Source organism: Hemicordylus capensis, chromosome 2 (genome assembly GCF_027244095.1).
Source record: "Hemicordylus capensis ecotype Gifberg chromosome 2, rHemCap1.1.pri, whole genome shotgun sequence".
Lineage (NCBI taxonomy): Eukaryota > Metazoa > Chordata > Lepidosauria > Squamata > Cordylidae > Hemicordylus > Hemicordylus capensis.
In genome coordinates, this window is record NC_069658.1 from 198417815 (window position 1) to 198435197 (window position 17383).

Genomic DNA, 17383 nt, shown 5'->3' on the forward strand with positions numbered 1-17383 from the left:
GGCCCTTCTGAATGCCCTCGGCAGCTGTTTCATGCTAACCTCTGAGGCTGGCTTTACTTGTGAGTACTTTCTCAGGACCCCCCACTTTCAGAAGTGAGTGGCAATTGGGGAGAGGGCCTTTTCAGAGTTGACACTCAAACTCCAGAACTCCCTCTTAAGACACATACAGCAGCTGGCACCTTCACTGTCTGACAGTCATATAGGGTTGCCATATTCAAGCTTCCCAAATCCAGGAGGCCTAATTTGCATATTATGCAAATTATGCTGCAACTAATTTGCATTTTATATATTTGACAGATTTGTATACTTTACCCTCCTTATCTGCCCTCCCATGTGATCAGATCCAGATCCATGTGATCAGATCAGATCAGATTGCTGGGCAATCCAAGCAGCGCATTTGAAATCCATGTAAATCTGGGTGGAATTTAGCATCCGGGTGGAAGAGCCAAAATCTGGGGGCTACCCTAAATTCCGAGGGACATGGCAACCCTACAGTCATAGAATCATAGATACTAAGGTTGTTCTCACGACCGGCTCTACCCAGGTTAGGGCAGCCCTACCTGGGTAGAGCCAGTCGTGAGAAGCGCCAGGATCAGTCCAGATTCTGGTGCTCTGTGATCGGGTAGCCTGGGTTTTTTTACCCAGGCTAATAATGAGGTTAAAGGGAGGAAGCACAATCTTCTACCCCACTTCCGATCATGTGCATTCACAAAATCAGATGGCAAGAGTGCTTAGCAGCAGAGGGATTCTCCAATTGTGGGATGCCAGAGGATTTTCTCTGGCTCTCAGCTCTGCCACTCGCTGCCCCAGCACTTGTGTGGGCGCACGAGTGGTGGGACCCTGAACGGGCTCCAGATTGTGTGGGGAGAAGACAGGCAAGCTCCTGCCTTCTCCCCCAGCCCTCCTCGGCCCCAGCAGATTCAGTCATGTGAACGACCTTACTATCTGACAGTCATAAAAACATAGAGTTAGAAAGGACTCAGTCCAAGAACCTATATTATCTTTTGGGCATTATTATTTATTTATTTAAAATATTCATACCCCACCCCTCACTACTGCTCGGGGCAGCTTACAACAATAAAATAGATATAAAACACAATAAAAATAATAAAATTAACCAAATTGAACAAACATGTTAAAAGGTTAGAAGCCACAATCATTATTACATTCAAAGTTTGTCATGTTCTTTCAGGCATTTTAAAGTATTGGTTGGTGTTGGGCATTTTATCCCAGTTAAGCAATTATTTTGGCTGTGGATGTTAGTGTTTTTCTGTATGTAAATTACTTTGGGAACTTTGGTTGAAAAGCAGTATATAAGTATTCGTTGTATTGTATTGTATTGTATTGTATTGTATTAAAGCTTCTGCGTTTTGTTGTAGTTTGCATTTTATTGTCTCTTATTATTGTGAGTTATTATCATATTGTTAGCTGCCTTGATATGAACTTTGATACTAGTACTCATTATACACTGCTTTTCAATGAAAGTTCTCAAGATAGTCTACATATAATAGTAATAAAGAATAATAATAATAATATGGTTCCCTGTCCTCCCAGGGCTTACAGTCTAAGAAGAAATACAACGGACACACCAGCAACGGCCACTGGAGGAAAGCTGTGCTGGGGTTGAATAGGGTTGAATAGTTGATCTCCTAAATATAAGATGCTTTGAAAGGTGCCTCTTTGCCTAGTTAGCAGGAAACTAACTTATAAATGGCTAAAATTAAAAATTAGCTTGTCTGGCTCTACCTTTGCCATTACCTTTCCTGCAATGCAGCTGCTCCAGCCATTACTCTTCAGCAGTGCTCCCTCTAATTTCTATCATCTGTGTGTGGAATGAGTTTTGTTCTGAGCTGCAGTATCAAGGTAGTGTATGCGCATCTGCATTCAGAAATGGGGCCTTCCTGATTCAACCTCTGTGGGATCTAAGATGAACTGAGCGGCCATCCAAAAACTTCTGAGTGTGCGCACGTGCGCACACCTTAGAGAGAACAGTGCTCTTCAGTGGCTTGTAATCACTTTTTTCTTTAAGCCCTATACTTAACATTGCAAGTAGAGGTGTGGCAGCAGAGGACACTGTCACACAAGATGAATTTGCGAAGTATAAGTTTTCATATGGAGACTTTCATATGGAGGTATGGTGGAAGTTTACAAAGACCAGGGTGTTTCGGGCTATTGCAAAGCTCGACAAACTGTAATCCAATTGACAGAGAGACTACTTTCAAATGACATTCTGTAGCTGTAAGATAATTGAATGATTTCAGAGGCTGTAGCCATTTAACATTTATCGGTCTATCTATCAAATGTGTGAACCACCCAAAACTTCCATCCCTGGGTGGTTTACAACAACATAAAACAAATTAAGACAAAAATGAAAGCCTTAAAACAATTTAAAACCACAGTCAAGTTAAAAAGCTTGGGTGAATAAATGTGTCTTTAGAGAGTTTTAAAAAGTTGACAGAGATGGGGAGGTTCTTCTTTCAGCTGGGAACACATTCCAGGGTCTCAGGGCAGCAGCAGAAAAGGCCCGTCCCTGTATAGCCACCAGACGAGCTAGTGGCAAGTGCAGACGAACCTCTCCAGATGGTTCTCAAAGGGTGATGAGGCTCATGGCAAAGAAGATGTTCTCCTAAATACCCAGGGCCTAAGCTGTTTAGGGCTTTATAGGTTAAAACCACCACCTTGAATTTTGCCCTGAAACTTACTGGGAGCCAGTGTAGCTCTTTTTGTATGGGAGTAATATAGTATTTCTGAGAATACACAGAGACCAACCTGGCAGCTGTATTCAGTGGCGCTCTTACCCCTGAGCTTCAGGGCTGAAGTCCAGGGCCTCCACACCCCCTGGGGGCCCAAAAACCCTCTTTAGTCTCCTCAGGTCGGTGTGGTCACCGCTGGCCTGCACTGTGCTGGGCAACCAAGTGTGAGTATGACCTGTGCCGGATGCTTTAGAGACAGAGTGGGGAGTGGGGAAAGACATATGTGGGATGGGAATATGTTAAGTTGGGTGTTGAAATGTTTCTGCTACTGCATATTTGGATAAATATACCTGTTTTATATGCTACCTGGTTTCGCACTCTGTACATGCTCAGAGGGAAAGAGGCAAAGTCACATCATACACAGACTGAATTGGTTCTTGGAGATGGTGACCATGTAGGATCTGGGCACGCAAACAGAGATAGAGAGAGACACACTCAGAAAGTTCAATGGGCTTTATTATAAAAAGTTGCTCATCAGGATAAAATAATCCACATTAAAAACATGTTTCTGATTCAAAGTGTAGTGTAATGTGCCTAACTAACGTGTGTGTGCAATCAGTAATTACAGCTATCTAATAATCTAACAAATCCTAAATAAAACATTTAGAGAGAAGCAGAGAAAGAAGAAGGAGGAAGCGGGGGCTTAGGAAGGGGGTACCAGTGATTAGTAGGAAGGAGGGAAGAGGGATCCAAGGCTTGTGAAGGCAGCATATTACCCGGATCAGAGGCTTGAGAACGGTGGATCTTTCAGCTGAAGGAGAAAGGCTGTAGCTGGGAACAGCAACTTGGGGAGCGGTGGTCTGGCTTCTGGTGGTTAAGCAGGCTGGTCAAGCAGACAGTTTGCTCAGAGCGAGGCAGAGAGTGAAGGTACCATGGCTGGGGAAGTCTTGACCTCTCACTGCGCAGTGGAAGTCACAGACAGACAGTCCCTTCTCCCTGGAAAGAGTTCCTGCCTCTAGCCCCACAGCTTGGGCAGCAAACCCTTGGATTGATCATGAGCAGATCTTGCTTGTAGGCACAAGATTGCTAGTAGGCAAAAGACTGCTAATCTGCCATGAGACTCCTTCTTATAGTTGTATTTTCCTTTTATCCCCATAGAGGCTGTTCAAATCTCCTCATCTTTTCCTGGGTCCCCAGAAAGGTGACAATGCTGTTACCTTCTGGATAATGTCTTTTAATTATTCAGGATATTAGCTCAGTCCAGGGAGATCTTAATCTCATCTTCTGTTAGCTGCTATCTTGAGGAGGGGACATTGCCCAAAGCAAATCTGCATCTCTGAGCTGCAAATGGGCATCTTCTCTTGTTCCAGATTTGCTAGCCTGATCCCAAAAGGTGTTACAAAGGGTGTTAGTACAAGGATTTAATCTACAGGTGTTTTCTTTGTGTGCATTTACCTATGCTGAATTTCTATAGAGAGCAATTGAGTATAGCAGAGCAATCATTGACAAGGATTAACACAGACTTCTTGCAACAGGAAAGGGGAGATCAGCCCCTGGCCTCTTTCACAGACATTTTCTGATAGTGAGTTACATTTTAGCATATTGATTAGCTCAGGCCTAGCCCTTGTGTTTCTGTGAGTGCCCATTTCACAATACAATGCTAGGTTGCCTCCTCCTTCACAGAGCAGTTGACCTGGGTGTCAGTTCACCCTGAGTTCAGGCATTTAATTGAACTCTTATAAAATGGAATCAGACACAGGCCTGGGTTCCATATAATTCTGGGTTGGTGGCTCTGGGTTTAATGTTGGGATCGGGGGGGGGGGGTTTCCCCAACAATATTTGGATAAATATACCTGTTTTATATGCTTACATTCTTGTGAGTTCAGTTGCTATTTGTGCCCTTAACAACCCACGTGTTAAAAATACTGTTTGCCATGGTGTGTGTAGCAGGATTATGCTTAACTTTCGGGGGGGGGATGCTCCAGCAAGGGTGGGGTTGGGGGGCTCCAAAAGCCTTTAGGTCCAGGCTCCAAAATTGCCTGAGTGCACCTGTGGCCGCATTCTGTACCAACTGCAGTTTCTGGACTACATACAAAGGCAGCCACATAAAGTGCATTGTAGTAGTCAAGTCTGGAGGTTACCAGCATATGTACTACTGTTCTGACGTCATTTATCTCAAGAAACGGATGCAGCTCATGTATCAGCCAAAGCTGATAGAAAGCGCCTCTGGTCACAGCTTCAACCTGGGACACCAGGGAGAGGTTTGGATCCAGAAGCACCCCCAGACTGCGTACCTGTTCCTTCCAGGAAAGTGTGACACCATCCAGAACCAGCAGATCAAAATTGTCTCCTGAGTTCCGACTCTGCGCACAATAAGTACCCCTGTCTTATTTGGATTCAGTCTCTGTTTGTAATCCTTCATCCAGCCCATCATTGCCTCCAGACAGGCATTTAAGGAGGTTATGCCTTCACTAGATGATGTTGACATAGAGAAATAGATTTGGGCATACTGATAATACCCTGCACCAAATTTCCTGATGATGACCCAGCAGTTTCATGTAGATGTTAAAAAGCATTAGAGACAGTATGGAGCCCTGAGGGACACCATATAAAAGTTTATGTTTTGAAGAGCAACTGTCTCCAAGGGACACCATCTGGAATCTGCCCGAAAGGTAGGAGCGGAACCACTGCAAAGCAGTGCCTCCCACTCCCAGACCCCTCAGATGCTCAAGAAGGATACCATGGTTGATAGTATCAAAAGCCACCGAGAGGTCCAAAAGAACCAACAGAGTCACAGTTCCTCTGTCAATTCCCAATTGAAGATCATCCATCAGACCGACCAAGGCAGTTTCCACCCCATAGCCTGCCCGAGAGCTAGTCTGAAATGGGTCTAAATAATCAGTTTCCTCCAAGACTGTCTGGTGCTGGGAGGCTACCACCTTCTCATCACCTTGCCCAGCCATGGAAGGTTGAAGACAGGCCTACAGTTGCTTAACTCTGAGGGATCCAATGCAGGCTTCTTCAAAAGAGGTCTAATGATTGCCTCCTTAAAACAGGGAGACATTCTGCCCCCACTCAGAGAAGCATTTATAATATCTACCAGGCCTTCTACAACAAATGTTCTCACATTACTTTGGATGTGCATACAGATGTCTGTACACATGCACACTTTTCCATGTGAATGACTGTACATGCAGTTCAAGAGCCTGCATTTAGTGTTGGGATCATGAGACAAATTTGGGATTCTGTTGGTATACCGCCTGCGGAGACGTGACGCGTGCACGTGATGTGCGCATGCGCAAAAGGCTTTCTGAAGCTTTTTGCTGACGACCAGGGGAAGGGGCGGCAGGGAGGTACCCTGCTACCCCAAATGCTTACTAAAATATGCGCACCAACGGGGGGAAAGCGGCGGGAGGGGTAAGTACACCCTCCCCCTGCCCTTAAAGGAACCCCCACCCTAGTGCCGGACTGCAGCTCCGCGGTTCCGTGCACATCCCTACTTCAGACCACACGGGATACTTCCTCAGGAAAATCTGCTTTTCTGGCCAGTTGAGGGGTTCTGAGCTGAATGAAATTTGCCTGTTGTCAGTGTATATGTACTGTATGCCAAAATATAAATATCATAACTTGAAAAAAAAGGTTTTCTGACCAATGTTGATAACATTGCTATAGTTATGATGGGATATAAAACAGTAACGACACCATATGCTCCTAAAACATGCTCTACCTGACAGAAAACTGAGCTGGTGCCCCTGATGGTAGGTTGGAGTCAGTGTAGCCAAACTGCAGGACTGCAGCTCAATGAAGTTCTAAAGCATACTTATTAAGATCTAGTAGTCATTCCATTTTTGACCAGACTTACTTCTGCTTAGACATATTCCATTATCCTCCAACATCTTACCAACATGCCTGCAAATGTTCAGGGGGTGCGGCCAAATGACCAGGAGGTGTGGCACACACTGTGCAGGGGTCTGGCCAGGCAACCTGCTGGGAGGTGTAGTGTACAGTCCTGACAGTAAGCATGCCACAAATGGAAAGCCGGTAATAAAGTGCAATCAAAGCAGATGAGCCAAGCCCATGCCTCCAACATTTCACAGATGAAAATAGGGATTCACTTGTAATAAACAATTCACATACCAAGGAGGATTCCTGCTCAAGCCCACCACTCCCACCACACTGTGACATATTGCTGAAGACTGGATTCCACCTGCTCAATGCTATGCACTGCCTAGTGCCTTTGTGCTGTGCATCCATTCGCATGCAGGTGCACTAGAGATGCAATGCATCCACCCACTTGAAGGCTTAATTACTCGAGACTCTGGGGAGGCAGCTGAATCCTGAAAGATGACATCTAGCCATCTCACAAGGCACGAAAATGAACAAGGCACCCCAAGAGGCAAAAATAGGGACGGTGATTTACTAGGGACAGATTGCAGAAAATAGGGACTGTCCTGGTAAATGGAGATGCTGATATTCAGGATTGGTCTGTCAGCTATTTATGTCACTGTGCCTTCAAAAGCTGTTTAGTTAACATCACCATTGATATTCATAATACAGGATTATTATTTTTAAGGGTTTCTAGCTTTAAAAAAACCCTTAGTTTGCAATCTCTGCTAATTGGGCAAAGAGGCACCTTTTTAACATGGTGATTCTCTTTATTTAGCAGGGGGAGAGTAACTGGCCCTATCTACGCCCAGCACAGTACCCCCAGTGACGGTGGCTGGTGTCCATCTTGTGTTTCTTTTTAGATTGTGAGCCCTTTGGGGAGAGGGATCCATCTTATTTATTTATTATTTATCTGTGTAAACCACCCTGAGCCATTTCTGGAAGGGCGGTATAGAAATCAAATCAAATCAAATCAATCAATCATTCAATCAGTTATTTTCTGTCTGGGGTGTTTAACAGCAGCTGCGTGAGTGGAAGAAGGGTTCAGGTGGTGGCATAGCAACATTGAGGGTGGCTCTGGAGCAAGATGTGAGGTGCCCCCGCTCGAGCCACCCAGTTGCTCACCTGCCATTCATGCCACTTGGCCGCCCACCTGCTTCTCTTTGCTGGGTCGCGATGTGGTCTGATGATGTTATTGCACTGGTGCCTGTTCTTGCTGGCCTATCCCAATGATGTTATTAGACAGTGGACCGGGTCTCACGATCAGTGAGACCCAATTTCTTCCAGTGAGTGGGGAGAGCGGGCTAAGCCCGCTCTCCCCGCACACAAGCGGGCAGGGAGCCCTGGGCGGCCGGATTGGCTGCCCACACAGTTACCTGCTCCGTGACGGAGCCGGCAGGGGCTGGGGAGCTCGGGGGCCGTGCGGCCCCCAGAAGCCCCTGTATGCCCTGCGCGAGCGTGCAGGGCATACTGGGGAGACCCCTGGAGCCAGGAGGCGGCTTTTCGCCTCCCCTCTGGGGGTCTACTCACAAGTAGTCGCAGTACGGAGCCGTGCTGCAACTACTCACGATCAGATTGCCCGGGTTTGTGGAGTGCTCACTCCGCAAACCTGGGCTATGGGGAGGGCTACAGGAGCGGGTTACCCGCTCGAGAACCACCAGGCTCGCAGCCAAGCCCCGTGGTTCTCACGATTAGCAAAAATCCGGCTAGGCTCTCCTAGCCCCATTTTTGCTAATCATGAGAATAGCCCCCGTGTCATGGCCTGGCCTGGCCCCAATTTACAGGTTGCCAAGGGACATCCCCCCCCCCGCTGCCCCGGTTGCTGAGTGGTGGCCACAGCCCTGGGTTAAGGTGCTCTTCCTGCTGCTTCTTTGTGTCACCATAGCCTGCACCCTCCTCAGCAATGGCCAATAATCTGGAGCAATCAGGGAAATTTACTATCTGGTGATGCAACATTAAGAATGTAGCTATACAGATGCTGCAGTGAAAAGAAGAGCAAGACGTTGCACCTGCTGATTTGGCGGTGAACACAGATTCCCGAAATGTCTAGTTTGAGACTCGCATTGGAATATTCTCTTCCTCTCCCCCCCCCACCTCATGCTCGACTGTGCTGGCAACCACCACTCCCATGCACAGAGGACCATTATATAATAAATCTAGTCAACACTTTACAGAGAAACATGTACAACCATGGTCTCTTTGGCAGCTTTTGTTTTTGTTTTTGTTTTGCTTATCCAGAAAGCAGTATTTCCTCTCTATGCCCAGCAAATCCAGTGCTGGGTGATGGTTCTCTGATTTCTTTCTGCAGATTAAAATAAAACCCTTGATCCCTAGAAACAAAACAATGCTATGGCAGACTGATCCCCACCCTGCTTCTGCAAATGTTGCCATCGGCAGATGTTCCTGTAATCAGAGACTGTGTGCTTACCTTCACAGCTGCCTTTCCATCTTAAAACTCTGGTGCACAATTCTGCAGAACCGATCCTGCAAATTCTGCAATACGAATAAACTAGCAAAGTGCCCACCAAGGCTGTCCTTAAGGCAGGGCAAGCAGGGTGAACAACTGGGCCCGCTCTTGATTGCTGCCATTAAAATTAATTCGAAGGGGGCCCTGCCCTGACTGTCTAAGGACACCCCACCCAATTGTAGAGAAGTGGATGGAATAGCTGTGGTGGTTATTATTGCTCTGCTTTGGACCTACATTTTTCACCCTTTTGACAACGGTATATGCGATCTGTACGTACTTTTAAAATAAAATGTTATTATAAGCATCACAGTGGGTTGATATGTCCAGCCAGCCCTGCCCACCCATGCAGTTAAGGGCAAGAACACGCACATCCTGCTCCCCTCCCGGCATGCTTTTCACCATTGCTTTTCATAATGCTACATAAATGTAGTATTTAAGTCGTGAGTGAGGATGGTTCAGAAGGACTGTCTTTCATACTGTCCTTTACTTGATTTTGATTCATACTGATTCATACTGTCTTTCACTGTGGGAAGGGGAGCAGGACGTATGTATTCACACCCTAGACACTTGGTGAGTAGGGCTGGCCCAGTTTGTGTTTAAATGACAATATAAAACATTAAGCATGCTTTCACATAAGACATCACAAATATAAATTCATCAAACTGCAGAGAAAAAGCCCCATAATTCTTAAACATAACTGCTGAACTTGGGGGAAAAATTACAAATAATACATTATTATAATCTAAGTCTGGATATATGTTCAAAATTGGCTACTCATAACTGTATTATTTATATTATCTATAAAATCTAGACGTTTGTATCTAGATCACACCTAGTGATAAATGGTAGCCAAGGCAAGCCAATAAAACCATATTGCTTTCTGTCTTAACATCTCATGAACGAATATTTTCTACAATGGCACACTTTACCTTTAGTCGTTTATGCAACTTCCCATACCCTAGCTGACTATTCCTTTAACGATGATGCTATAATTTTCCTCCCCAATATTTTAGCTGCTGTGAGCCAATTCCAAATTAACTCTCTTTTATCCACATCAACCTGCTCGTCCACATCATCCAATAATATCACAATTGGATCTATATTAATTGAGGACAGCAAGCATATAATATACATTATTTTTTCTCCAAAAAATAAGAAAAAGCTTAATAATGGGACAAACCAACCAAATATGTAGAAAATCAGCTTTTGCTTGCAGATGTCACCAGCACTTATATTAAATGACACTGTAAAATTTACTCCGTCTTTATGGAATCAGATACCATTGGTCTATTGTTTTATAATAGTTCTTCTTGATAATAGTACAAATAGAAAACTGGGTGTATGAATTCCACCCCCCCCCCATATTGAGTCAGAAACAGAACTTCTCCACTGCTTCCTATCATCTGGCTTTGAAAGTATACAGTACACTATTTTTGTGAGGGATCCAAACCCTTCGTTGATTTCTAAAATGAACACATGTACAGCCATATCCATGAAAATGCCCACATACCTACAGACACCTATATTTGTGTTCAGTGTAACATGTGAATACCCCTTTTGCCCCTTAAGGGAAACCAGATGTGATGTTACTCATATCATTTGGTCCTTGGTGTGCATTTATGAAACACCAAGGACCAAATGCAAGCAGCAGGCAGGGAACCCAAATCTGGAGGAGCATGGCAGGAGCAAAGGTTAAAGCCCTCTCTCTTCACCCCCATGGTCTCGATCCAGACTGGGGCCTCTACACCTGCTATTTACATAAAATAAATCCCTACAGGCACAAATGATATGGTTAATGCCATGTGTAGTTTGGTCCTTAGTGTAGTTTGGTTCTCCTGACTATCCAAGAGGACAAATTGGACAGACAGACAAACTCACAAAGTTGTGGGACATCATTATGGAAGAAATGTATATATTTGCATACATTTACTAAAGGTATCAGTTCATCTGCATGCAAAATGATTGGGGAGTTTTCTTTCTCTTCCCCTGGTGCATAACTACGTTCCCTTTAAAAGGTGCAATGCCTAACTTCTATCAACTCAGTTGCATTCATAGGCCTATGCTAAAATGCATCTAAAATGTCATTCCATGAAAGGCAAGTCAAGATAGAGCCACAGAGTTCTGCTCTGCCTGCTTTTAATAACCATAGCAACTCTCTTTACTATCATGTATTGCCTACGCAAATTTGTGCTGTGGATGAAGTGTCCTTAGGGTCTTTCCAGCGGATTCTTTGTAGTGCTAAACATAAAATTGCACATTTTTTTATTTCGCGGCTGAACGCAATCCAAATGCCTCTCCTAAAGGGAGCACTGCCATTAGTTTCTGTGAAGGAAGCTGTGTTTCTAACAGCACCCACACTGCAGTCGGTTGTTACTGGGGAAATGCAATTCTTGCTCCCAGGTCCACTTGAGATTCTCTTTCCCTTGTGAGTGCTCTGTGAGCTGCATAGGTGATGCCAGAGAGGGGTGAGGGGACAAGTGCCTCTTAGACAAGTATCTGCCCCCCTGCTGCCCCTCCCCCCCCATTGCTGGACCTTTGTGGTAAATTGAGGGAAATGTTTTTACAAACTCAAAGTTCTCTCTCTCTCTCTCTCTCTCTCTCTCTCTCTCTCTCTCTCTCTCTCTCTCATCAATGAGGGTATTCATACAACCTTTGAGAGTCCTGGGGAGGCCGGGAAGGGGAAGGATAGCACCCAGCGTGATTCTGGGCCACATGGTTCATGTGCCCACACGACCAGTGCTTTTACAAGCTGCACAGCCTTCTGGAGGCCAGGAAAATGTGGCATCGTTTGTGATGATATCATCTACCTCAGTGCAAAATGGCAGATGTGTGAACATTTTAAGGCTGAAGTGGGCTAACGTGAGGATGGTAACTATCAATTAAGATTATAGTGAAAGGAACGTAGGCAGATTACTTTGCCAGAACAACCTCTCATTTCCTACATTTATATCCTGTCCTTTCTCCAAGGAGCTCATGGCAGGATAAAACAGTTTACCCCCTGGTTTATCCTTACAACAACCCTGTGAAGTAGGTTAGCTTGTGAGATCATTATTGGCTCACGATCACCTAGTGAATTTCATAACTGAATGGGAATTATGGTTTGACTCCTGAGGGGGGATTATGATCCTAGATCTTAGTCCAGCACTTGAACCAGTAGTCCACTCTAATTCTCTTCATGTCAAACGCATCCTTCTTTTTCTTAAATAAATCTAATATACTAGCCGACCCCGCACAGAGCATCTGTGCGTTCTTTGGGGCCGGCAGTTACCTCTCCTCCCCAGTAACCTCTCCGTCCTGGGGACGGGCCTGCCGCTGCTGCTGCCTGTTCCATGGATGGGCCAACCACTGCCGCCTGTCTCCGCAGCTGGCCCGCCAGTGGGCCGAGTGCCGCCTCCACCAGTGGGCCTGCTGCCACTTTTCTCTGCTGCCGGCGGGCCTGCCTGCCGCTTGCCTCTGCGGCCGGGCCCGCCGCCACCTCTGGTCTCCTGGGTGTGCCGACACCCAGCCAATCAGCTGGGGCGCCGGGGCACACATTTGAAGGCACAGCCAGGAGAAATAATAATATAGATGGGATAAGGTTGCCTGCCCTCCCAAGGTGCGTTTTTTTCCATTCTGAGCCCCGCCCGCCAATTATTTTACTTCTGCCACCACTGGTAGGTGGCGGCACTGGTCAGGAGCATGATAAAAGCACTTATTGGATGGTGCTTGTTGTGAAATCACACTAGTGATGTCTAGTCAGCTAATGAGCCCCTGGTGGCGCAGTGGTAAAACTGCTGCCCTGTAACCAGAAGGTTACAAGTTCGATCCTGACCAGGGGCTCAAGGTTGACTCAGCCTTCCATCCTTCCGAGGTCGGTAAAATGAGTACCCAGAATGTTGGGGGCAATATGCTAAATCATTGTAAACCACTTAGAGAGCTCCGGCTATAAAGTGGTATATAAATGTAAGTGCTATTGCTATTGCTATGCTGACATGGGGCCCTACTCCTCACCCCTGCTTGCAGAGAGTGAATACCACCAAAGTTACTGCTTCTCCAGGCAGCAATGTGCCTCTTCTTATGTGGATCTTCCCCCTTTTCCATGTTTTTTAATTTTAATGTTTAGGAGATCGTGGACTTCCCATTCTGAGAGACTTGTAAGAGGATCCGACATTAAAAAAAAAAAAAGCAAGCCATTGAGCCATGCTTTGCAGGGCTATGCAGCTGAGCTACACAGGGCTCAGCACAGGGGGAGCTTGCAGGCTTTGCCTCCTGCTCGACATCCTCATTGTCCCACAAAGCCAGGCCATTGAAGGCACAGCTCCGGTGCACAGGCACAGCCAAGCCTCAGTCAGTACACAGGCTGGGAGCCCAGTCCTCCTTTGCCCCAGTGCTGCCTTAGCCTTCTCTTATGTCTTCCAATCTCTGCACGCCACAGCATAGGACGGAGGTGCATGGGCACCACTTACTATTTAAACATAAAATATGTCACCATAGCAGGACATAAATGTAGTATTTTGATATAAGTTTTCAAAAAGACTTCCCCATTGTCTAGGGCAGGCATCCCCAAACTGCGGCCCTCCAGATGTTGCTGAACTACAACTTCCAGCATACCCAGCCACAAAAAATTGTGTCTAGGCATGCTGGGAGTTGTAGTTCAGCAACATCTGGAGGGCCGCAGTTTGAGGATGCCTGGTCTAGGGGAAGGGGGAAAAAATTGGCCTGGCCTGCATGTGCCCCTCTCACTGAAGAAATACAAATACGAATATGATAAATATTTATATACTGCTTTTCAACCAAAGTTCCCAAAGCGGTTTACATGGATGCAAATAAATACACAAAATGGCTCCCTGTCCCTAAAGGGCTCACAATCTAGAAAACAAAAACAAACCCGAACAACCCATAAGACAGATACCAGCAACAGCCACTGGGGATGGATAGGGCCAGTTGCTCTCCCCCTGCTCAATAAAGAGAATCACCATTTTTAAAAGGTGCTTCTTTTTTGCTCATAGCAGTGGACAGAAGGATGTAAGAATGTGCAGAAATCGGCAGACCAAGTTTTCCAAGGAATGGAGAGAAACACTAGTACTAATCAGGCATTGTCTTGTATGTGCTTACAGTTGTCCATACACATGTACAAGTTTTTGTGTGAATGACTGATTGTACATGCATTCATTTAAAAAGTGAACCTGGGTTCGGGCTCCCTCAAATGCAGGGTACAGATAGGAAGTGTACAGCTGTATGTGTACTGAGCATAATGTGTGAGTAACTGTATAGGTACAGATATGCACCAAACGGAACGTGTTCAGTTTGTACACATGCATGGAATATAACATATGACTAGGACTACTATCAACTGCGAATTGCTGCAGATAAATCTGAAGGTTGTTCTTATGACCAAATGGGGTGGGGGGAGCTGGGGGGAAGGCAGAAACCTACGTTCCTGCTCCCACACAATACAAGCCCTATCAGTGGCTCTGCACTGAGCTGGACAGCGCTCAGGGGGCGGGAGGAAGCTGGGCTGCCATGTATCCAAAATGAAGGCAAAAAAGTGGGGGGATAACTCCAAGGCGCTGGTAGATTTACTCAGTGTTTTTATTGGTATACTTTCATAAAATTGGTATAGTGTTGCCTTACATGTTTCGAGGCAGTGCTCTTCTTCAGAGGCAATTCTTGGGTGGATATTTGTTATCCACCCAAATTAATCGCAGTGTTCAAACATTGTGATTAATTTTATCCACTCAATAATTCCCTCTGAAGAAGAGCAATGCCTCGAAACGCACAAGGCAACAATAAACCCATTTTAGGAAAGTATACCGGTAAACAGGCGCGTAACAATGATAGGGCAAGGGGAGACAGTTGTCTGGGGGCCCCACTGCCTGGAGGGGCACCCCAGGGGCACCTCATGTGACTCCCCATTGCCCCCTGCCCAGCCCCAAGGCCCCTCAGCCACTTGCCCTCTTCGCCGTCTCTCCTGCTTGTTCTGCTGGCCCACAATCGAAGCAGCAGCCCAGCTGCAAAGAGCTCCTTTTCTCCCTTTTCTCTCAGCTGATCGGCGGGTGGGCGGGGCTTCCACGGAGGCCTCCGTGTAGGCCGCAGTGAAGCCTGAACTCGAGTAGGGCCCAAGCCAGCCAGAAAGGAGGAGGCAGCCAGAGTGTTCTCTGCAGCAGAAGACCCTTTGCTGCCCTGCTTAACCCAGACCAGCATTTGCCAGGTAGAGTGTGAACTCCTTTTTGTGGTTACCTTTCCCGCCCCCCCCCCTATATAGGGATCTGCTTGCCATAGGGCTTGGATATGGGGGGGGGGAGGGACCGAGAAGTCTCTGAATATTTATTTTGAAACAGCTTGGAAAATTTGCTGACTTAAAAAAAACTATCTAAAAAGTCCTATAAGTGGCTTGTTTCATGGCAGAAAATTGCAAAAACTTCTGGAACAGTATTTTATTAATTTTATTTATTCATTCATTCATTTATAAATACACTTATGTTCAAGTTGTTTTGCAACCCAGAAGGTCTGAGTGAGAACTGGGAAGCATGTGTGGTGCTTTTATTTTATTTTTCTTGTGTGTGAACTGCTCCCCAATAACTTGCAGGGACTTCAGGGTAAATCTGGCCAACATGTGAATGCAGCACCTCCATTCCAGAGGAGATGTGTCTTAAAGGGCTTTAAAAGCCTCCTGTGAAAAACCTCCTGCAATCAAACTTGACTGAATTTGTTCAGAATTCTGGGAAAACAAACATAGGCTCACCCTGCATGGTTGAAAGTCTCCTTTGCTAATCTGCAGCGAGGGGCCCATTTTAATAATTCATCTTTCTAGTGTGTTCTAGTCATTAAAAGTAATACAAATGTATAGTACTCAATGTATATCACTATTTATTGTGATGTGTGTGTGTGTATTCAGTGAAATGTATTTGCAGGCAGCATACTTGTTTTGGAATATCAGACTTAAATCCTTGGGGGCCTGGGGTGTGCGGAGGCCCTGGACTTTGGGGGGGGGGCCCATTTTAAAATCTTGTCTCTGGGCCCACTTCAACCTTGCTACGCCCCTGCCGGTAAAACATGGAGTAAATCTACCAGCACCTTGAGAATTCTTCCTCCTTTTTTGCTTTCAATTTGTTGGTGCTGACAGTTGTGACATTTTTCTCTCCCCTCGCCACTTGCTGCCATGTATCCCACAATGCACCACACAAGCAGCACAGTGCATTGGGAAAGCTCCATGCTGCCAGGCCGCTCCTTCCCCCCAACTCTATGACTTCCCCCCAGCTCTATGGCTACTGGCAGTCCAGTGACCCACTTACACGACCAGCGAGTGAGGTAGGAGACATTGCTGGTCCTCCTATTTCACTGTAAGCCTGGGTTTAAAATCAGGGCTACCTAGGGGAGGAGTGGTAGGATCAGAAGCGATCCTAGGACTTTACCGGAGCAGCGCTACCTGGCGAACCCTGTCCTACCCAGGTAGTGCTGCTCGTGTGAATGGCCTTCTGATGTAAAAGGAACAGCTGTAGGGGTCAATTCAGGGGTGTAGTAAAGCTGGAGTGGGCCCGGGAACAAAAAGTGAAGATGGGCCCCTCGCCCTCGCCTCTCTGGAGAAGAAGGCAGGGAGGTGGGGCGGGGGGGGGGAGTGGAGCTGAAGAGCAAGCTGTTACTCAGCTGGTGCCTCCTCCGCCAGGGGCCAGGGACGTTTGTCCCTCCCCCTTGCTCAATTATAGCTAAACCCCTGGTCAAATTACTAATTGGCCCTAACCCTACAAGTGGAGCATGGCAGCCCTTGAAAAGTATTAGAGCTCTTGCTTTGTATGTAGAAGGTCCTAGGTTCAGTCCATGGCCTCTCCAGAGACAGAGCTGGGAAAGGCCCTTTGAAACGCTGGAGAACTATGCCATTCCGTGCAGACAACAGTGAGCTAGGTGGACCCATGGTCTGACTCTGTATAAGGTCCTAAGTTCAAGCCCAGTGGAAGTGGATTGTTCATGGCAGGCACTTGCTCTTCATCCACTGTGAGGAGCTATTCTCTTAGGCAATGTTAATGGAAGTGTATCTGTTTCCATCTGACACATGCTGGAGGGTGTGGCTTTGTTTTTGCAGAATCTGGCATCTTTTGGTAAGGCCTGGAGTGAAAGAAGGGGTGGCATGAACCTGGGCCAATTGGGTGGGAGGACACATTTGCGGGGGGGGGGGACTTGCGATCACGGTGAGCAAGCAGAGAAACATGCAGAAATGTAGACCACTCAATCCTTCGCCTCTACAAGTCTCAGGTTACTCCTGTTTTGATTCCTGAGACTTGTAGCAGACAGAGTTTGCATTCAGGGCCAAGGCTAGCATAAGGCACCCCTTTGGCAGGGCCCTAGAGGTCCCCACTGCTGA

The 17383-nt window shown here is 46.3% G+C and overlaps 1 protein-coding gene across 17 annotated transcripts in view; it reads left to right on the forward strand.

The window, feature by feature from the left end:
- RARG (retinoic acid receptor gamma) overlaps nucleotides 1-17383 on the forward strand; it is a 328355-nt gene that overhangs the window by 95783 nt on the left and 215189 nt on the right. The window contains exon 1 of one of the 17 annotated variants that reach the window (XM_053294830.1): nucleotides 15126-15235. The exons of 14 other annotated variants lie outside the window; for them this stretch is intronic. The gene's annotated coding sequence lies outside the window, so the exon portion shown is untranslated. Of the gene's footprint in view, nucleotides 1-15125; nucleotides 15236-17383 lie in introns of those variants that run through there. 2 more of the 17 variants (XM_053294844.1, XM_053294856.1) reach the window with 2 other exon arrangements.